Here is a 7,813-nt window from a genome sequence, read left to right on the forward strand (position 1 = left end):
TATACCAATGGCATGTCATATGGATCCGAATTTGTTAATTAAAGCTGGTTAATCTTCAAACATTACATAAATTGCCATAATGATGATCATAAGTGTTGCATATCTTTGCTAGGATTGCGTTTTTGAGATATGTCAAGACAATTTTCATTATTTTTCTTGTAGTCTTTCCTGAATAGTTCTCTTGCCAAAGCTGCACAGATTGCCATTTGTGACCATTGCTGGACTTTCAAATCGTTCAAGGTTTTGTTGCTGATTTTGCAAAATCTGACCTTGCTGTTGATCAAATTAGTCCTAGAATTAAAATTATGATAAAATGAAAAGAATTGAAATTATGAAAAAACGAAAAAAAAATCCTTAGGATATGAACAATTAAGTAAAGATTAAAATACCATATATTTTAGATCATTATACCAAAAACATTTCCAAGAGGGGAAGCGTAGCCATTTATGAACTCTAAATACCAACCACTCACGGCATACTTGTATGTTGTATCTTTTCAAACAGCACCTAGTTAAAAAAATGGAGAAAACTTCTCAACTTAAATTGGCTTGCTTAGTTGTTCTTCTCTTAGCTACTTTTTCTCGTATATATTTTAAAGGAAAACTAGTAAAATTACCGTTTTTCACCTGTCGGATAAAAGTGACTTTGAATAGTTTAATATTCATTTGTACTAAAAGTTGAAGAAAAAGTTGAAAAAAAGGAACAAACAAATTTGCATGCATTCTATACTGAAAGTTTTAGTTAACTTAATTAGAAGTTTGCATAGGCATTAAAATGTTGGATTTCTGTTGCATGTGAATGAATGGATAAAAGTTAATGAATGTAAAATTTCTTGACTTTCATGCATGCGCAATAAATGCCACATCAAAGGTATGGTAATCAAAACGTCGGCAAGCTTGGTCCAAGACTCTTAAGTTATCAAGCTAATTTAGTGGCAGCAAGACTTGATTATCCGGATTTTGGTCCGATTTTCTTTGACAATGAGAGAGCCTCAACATCTGTAAATTTAGAGTTCACTGAACTGCAAAGACAAGAGACGCAGGTGAATAACCAGAAAGTTAGAAAAAGAGAGAGCACTGAGTATATGCAGAGATTTGGGTGTAATTCGTGTTTAGATGTGAGATAAAATATTCTGAGAGTGTGCTTGTAACAATTTTTTACATAGTGAAATTTTTATTCCGTTGTCGTTGGTGATTGTGGTTTTTACTTCGTTCATGTAAATTTTGTGTTATATGATTAGTGTAATGTCCATTTCATTTTTCATTTATTATTTGTTTTGCATATTGGTAGTGGAGATTTTGGTGGGAACCGAAAATTCCCAACATCACCCTAAAGATGCCAAAACCAAAAATATTATAACATTTTAAAATCTACCACCTTTTTCATCTGAAGTCTCCAATTTATTAGTAAATTTATTGAAAAAGATGATTTTGCCATTGTAATTTAATTTAACATTATAATACAAGGCTTTTTTTTTTTTTTTTATAACAGCGAGATAGGACAAATAATGTCAGATTTGGATTTATATTACCCGTGTTTATTGAGCTGCAAGCGTCCACTTTTGGTCAATAGAATCAGTTAGCCACGTCATCGACTCCTCACTGACTTTCCCACTTAACTATATATATATAAATAAAACTAGTGTATTTTTTAGTTATAAATACTCTTCCCAGAAAGTCTCGGTCCGTTACAAACACACCCTTAACTACAGATTTAAATCACACTTCAACAGTATCTCTATATGTACCATAACTTTTCCTGAGTTTCACAAAGAAATTTCTGCACAAAACTAGAAAAACATGCCTTAAAATATACCCAGCATTTAACAATTGATCCATAGTTGAAAAGTTTCATTTCAGTTACTTCTTTAATCTTTTTCTCTTTTAAACTATTTGTTACTGCATTCAATCAACACGTCAATAAAACAGGTATTGAATGTCATTTTCGCACTATAGAGAATTTAATTTAATGTATTATTATCATATTTGTTCTGCTGTTTACTACATAAATAATTAATATTAACTTATAAAAAAAAAGTTCTTTGGGAGCACATGAAATTGTTTAATGATTTTGTCCCATTTTTTATTTCGCATTAATAAAAAGAAAAAAGTAATCAAATTGATGAAACAACATAAATTATTTCTTGATAGTTAAACAAAATATTATAAGAATTTTTAAAGAAAAAAATCACTTATTATCATAAGGTCTCTACTACTGTCACTCTATTAATTAAACGATAAGCATTTTCATTAATGGTTTTTTTTCCCCTGAAACAATAACTAATGGGTTATGATAATGTTTCCTTGCAAGAATTATTTTAAATTTCAAAAGTCCTCTTAAAAAACAATCGGATATCTGTCTCCCGAACTCTTTTACTCAATCAAAAAGTGAAATGTTGAAATCAATCAAAAAAAGCAAAAGATTTAATGCAAATTTGGGGTTTAATTCTTTATTAAGATGTGTTGATATTCAACATAAGTTCATCAAATACATATTATTATTGCTTTTTAGAGTGATGACCAGGAGAGAATTGCTGTTCTGCAGTCTTTCCTCCATCACAAATCCACCTTCCCTCCTTGTCGCAATACCCTCGACCAATTTCCCATAAACCTGCGCAATCATCGGCGGTTTGGCAAGCTTTGGATAAACCTAGTTAAATAAAAATTATTTGATTTCATCAGCTCTCGGGAAAGATGAGCGTTTCAATTGTTCAAAAAGAACAAAATATACATATGAACAAAGAAATTGATATTGTTTTTGCAATTGTTAGCGAGAAGCATTAACTTGAAATAAAATAAATTGAATAAAACAAAGAGATAATTAAGTTTAAATATATTACCAGAAGAAGCAATTAAGAGAAGAAAACCAAGCAAGTCAATTGAAGTTGAGAAGCTTTCTGCATTCTTTGAAGTTGGCGCAGTATGAATTAAGGAGATACAAATAGGCCAAGGTGGTATTTATAGTTTGAATAATGGCTATGCTTTCTCTCTTGGGAAGTTTTTGAAATACAGTACATATGTGGTATTTTAATTTTAATTCGTTTTACAGTATATGGTATGTTATCTGAATTAGGTTTATATTAAACTTGCTTGCTTAGTTACAATTACATACATAGGGAAAAGAAAATGAATTATATATATCTTTACTGTGCTTTCTCATATTAGAATTTGAGAGGAAACTGAGGTAGTAAAAAATGAGATATCTTTGCTGTGGTTTCTCATATTATAATTATATCCTAATTCGTTAACTAAACATGGTTTAATTGTCAAAACATTACATATCTTGCCATAATGATGAATTGATGATCACAACTTTTGCATATCTTTGCTAGAGTTTCTTGTTTGAGATATGTTAAGGCAATTTTCATGATTTTTCTTGCAGTCTTTCCTAAATAGTTCTCTTGGCAAACCTACACGCATTGCCATTTGTGTGCGAACAGATGACCCCATTACTGGACTTTCAAATTATTCAAGGTTTTGTTTCTGAGTTTGCAAGTTCTGATCTTGTTGTTGATCCAATTAGTTATATAACTAAAAATTATGATAAAATGAAAAAGAAAATCACTTAGGATATGAACAACTGAGTAAAAATTAAAAGCATTTGCTCCTACATCTTAACTTTCCAAGACAGAAAGCATAGTCATTTGTGAACCGTAAATACCGACCACCCCCTGGCAAATTTCCTTAATAGTTTTCTTGCCAAATCTATATGCATTGCCAAATATCTGCCAATAGATTACCGATAATGGACTTTCAAAATGTCAAGTTTTACTGCTTATCATTTGGCAAAATCTGGTCTTGTTGCTTATCAATTAGTCATAGAATTACATTATGTTCATTATTATCTGTAAAATGAAAAAGAAAAATCTTTATTCGAATACCAATGACGAGTTAAAGATTAACAACATACCATATATTTCTAGATAATTATAACCATAATTGAAACTATAAATAAAAGCCACCCCTTGGCATACTTATTGTATCTCTTTCGCACTGCACCAACTCGAAAGAATGGAGAAAACTTATCAACTTCAATTGGTTTGTCTGGTTGTTCTTCTCTTAATTGCTTCTTCTGGTAAATATTTATTTTAAACTTATGATCTCCTTTACTTATTTTATTTATTTATTTATTATTATTATTATTATTGCAAGCGCTTCTTGCAAACAATTACGAAAACATTATTAATTTCTTTGTCTATGTATTTTGTTCTTTCTAACAATTGAAATGCTCATCTTTAGTTCCGAGAAGTGAGAACTGATCATGAAATCGAATAATTTTTATTTAGGTATATCCAAAGCACAAATAGCAAGTTGCAAAGTCGACAGTGATTGTGACAAGATCTGTGGACGTGGCAAAGGCTATTGCGAGGGGGGAATGTGTGAATGTCCTAGAGTAAAGTTTGCGGAACAAAAATTATGTCCTGATCATCACTCCAAAAAGTGACAATAAGATGTACTTGACGAACATATATTGATCTTCAACATGTCTTAATAAAGATTTATTAAACCCAAATTCGTATTAAACCATTTGATTGTAGCATTTCAGTTTTTGATTTGAGTGTAAAGGTTTGGTGCTTTTGAAAAGGACTTTCAAAATTCAAAACAACTCCTACAAAGGAAACATTACATAATACATATAACCAACCCATTAAAAATCCTCCGTCCTGTCAATGAAATTCATATTCCAACTCTTTGCACCTGTTTTTCATTTATAGCTTTTTCTTTCACACGATCCAATCTCTTTCCACCATATAATTCAACAGATTGACGCTATAGAGCGCTAATAATTATACTATTAAAACAGAGAATTGTGGATAATCACCCAACATGGCAAAGTGAAAAACACGTCACATTACGAGAGTTTTCACCAAATATACAGTAATTTTAATGGATATCACCCAACTTTGGCTCCAACTCAACGCTTGCAATGAAATCAACTTTATCATGCTTCATTATCGCCAAGGGCGGAGCTCAACTGGCCAAATTAGAATATTTTAAAATTGATTATATGATTTTTTTAATTATATATGTTTTAACATGTGAAAGTTTTATTTTCATAGTGTAAAAGTTCTTTTCCTATTAAAAGAATATAATACAAATTTAAATAAAACAAAGCCTAAAAACATCAATAAAAAGGTGGGCTCACTTTTTTTTAACGAGGGAAAAAGAAAAGAATTTGTTAAAAGTAAATTAATAATTGTAAAAGTATAAATTGTTATCAAAATTAATATTTACGGAATTACATAAATTAAATGATATTTTTCTCTAAAGTTTAAAAATTGTGAGAGAATGTGCCGTCTAGCAGTGGTCAAAATAAAGATTTTACATCTAAAACTCATGATATTATTATATTATATTAAAAAGTTTATTGATTTTACAAAAGTCTGCAGGTGCCGTAGCATCCTCTAATCCAAATGGGACTCCGTCCCTAATTATTGCAAGATCAAAGGTTCTCAACCTACAAAGTTAATCCTTAAAACTAACTTCTGGACAAGTAACTAAAAGCTATATTGTGATTTTAATTCAAGTACCAATGTACCATGCATTCATGCAATAAGAAGCAAAAGATTCTTTCAATAACTTATCTTGATCTTATTGTCCTTTTTTTCTCTTTTTTTTTTCTTTGTGTGTCTGTGTTGGTTTTCTCCAGTGGATGTAGGCACCCTCAAAGTTGCTGAATATCAGCCATGTGATGGGGGTATAGTTTTAATGGGTAATAACTCAATGTGTAAGGTGGCTGGTATTGGAACTGTTAGCCTTAGAATGTTTGATGGTGTGATAAGGGAATTGACACAAGTGAGGTTTGTTTCTGATCTTAAAAGGAACTTAATTTCAATTGGGATGTTAGATCAAACAGGTTGTGTGATTAAGGCTGAGAAAGGTGTATTGAGGGTAATTAAAGGCTCAATGGTGATAATGAAAGGTATAAAACAAAATGGTCTGTATGTGATGGATGGACATACTGCTGTTGGGGAGGCAAGTGTAACTGATAGTAGATGGAACAGATCAATGCTGTGGCATTTGAGGATGGGGCATATGAGTGAAAGAAGTTTGAGAGAGTTACAAAAATAAGGAGTGTTTGGGGATGATCAGATAGGAGCTTTAGGGTTCTGTGAGGATTGTATTCTAGGAAAATCCTCCAGGTTAAGGTTTGAGACTGCAGCTCATACCACCAAAGAGAAACTTGAATACATACACTCTGATTTGTGGGGGCACAAGTGAATTCACTAGGTGGGTGTAGATATTTTCTGACTTTTATAGATGATTTTTCAAAGATGGTTTGGGTCTTTGCACTCAAAAGTAAAGATGAGGTTCTAGAAAAATTCAAAAACTGGAAGATTTTTGTTGAAAACTAGACTGGTTTGAAGGTGAAAACTCTAAGGACAGATAATGGCTTGGAGTACTGCAATAAGCTGTTTAAAGAATTCTGTGAAAAGAATGGTATTCAGAGGCACAAAACTGTCACCTATACCCCTCAACAAAATGGCCTTGCTGAGAGGATGAATAGGACTTTGGTGGAGAAGGTAAGGTGCATGCTAATCTACTCTAAGCTCCCAAAAACCCTTTAAGTAGAAGCTTTAAACACAGCATGCTACCTAATCAACAGGAGCCCATCAACTGCTATAGATTGTAAAACACCAATGGAACTTTGGTCAGGAAGAAGGGCTGACTATACAAAACTCAGAATTTTTAGCTGCACAGCATATGCTCATGCGAAGCAGGGTAAGCTGGAACCAAGGGCATTAAAATGCAGGTTTCTGGGGTATCCAGAGGGTGTCAAAGGCTATAGATTGTGGTGTGTTGACTCAAAACCACCACAGTGCATCATAAGCAGGGATGTAAAATTCCATGAAGAAAAGTTATTGAATAAACCAAGGAGCCTTGTTAACAACATTGAATCAGGCACTGAAACTGATAAAGTGAAGTTTCAGGTGGAGCCTCAAAACTTGAAAGAACTTGAGCCTGAAATTGAGGGTGCTGAAGCAGAACTTGAAGCTGGTGTTGAACATGAATCAGCAGAAAGTGAAGAGGACACCGATCAGTTGGCTAGAGACAGAAAGAGAAGGACAATAAGACCACTTAAAAGATATGCAGTAGCTGACCTGATTGCATATGCTTTGAATGCTGCTCAAGAACTGAATGATGATGAACCTAGGACTTATCAGGAAGCTATCACAAGCAAAAACAACCTGGAATGGAAGAGGGTAATGGATGAAGAGATGACATCCCTGATAAAAAAAAAAGACCTGGACATTGATTGAAAAACCAGCCAAGAGGAAAACAGTAAGCTGTAAATGGACTTTTAAGATTAAAGATGGTATACCAGGAGCTGAACCTAGAAGATTTAAAGTTAGACCGGTGGCAAGGGGTTTCACACAAAATGAGGGAATTGACTTCACTGAAGTATTTTCTCCTGTAGTGAGACATGCTTCCATTAGAGTTATTCTTGCACTTGTGGTTGTTCAAGATATGCATCTTGAGCAAATAGATGTAAAAACAGCCTTCCTGCATGGTGAGTTACAAGAAGAAATTGTAATGCAGCAGCCTGAAGGGTATGTAACATATGGAAAAGAAGATTGTGTTTGCTTACTTAAAAAGTCTCTGTATGGGTTAAAGCAATCACCTAGGCAATGGTATTTGAAGTTTGATAACTTCATGATAACACATGCCTTCAACAGGTGCAGCTATGATTGATGTGTGTAATTCAAAGAGACAAGTGGAGGGGGGATGATATATCTTCTGCTGTATGTAGATGACATGCTGATTGCATGCCATGACATGGAAGAGATCAATCATTTAAAGAAGTTTTTGAG

The 7,813-nt window shown here is 32.8% G+C and overlaps 1 long non-coding RNA gene across 1 annotated transcript; it reads left to right on the plus strand.

Annotated features, from left to right (window-relative positions):
• Nucleotides 1–4,004: 4,004 nt before the first annotated feature.
• LOC112496309 (uncharacterized) lies at nucleotides 4,005–4,512 on the plus strand. Its single transcript, XR_003062823.2, has 2 exons — nucleotides 4,005–4,074; nucleotides 4,286–4,512. It is a non-coding gene; the product is annotated as an uncharacterized LOC112496309 (long non-coding RNA).
• Nucleotides 4,513–7,813: the final 3,301 nt, after the last annotated feature.

This window comes from Citrus sinensis, chromosome 5 (genome assembly GCF_022201045.2).
Source record: "Citrus sinensis cultivar Valencia sweet orange chromosome 5, DVS_A1.0, whole genome shotgun sequence".
Taxonomy (NCBI): Eukaryota; Viridiplantae; Streptophyta; class Magnoliopsida; order Sapindales; family Rutaceae; genus Citrus; species Citrus sinensis.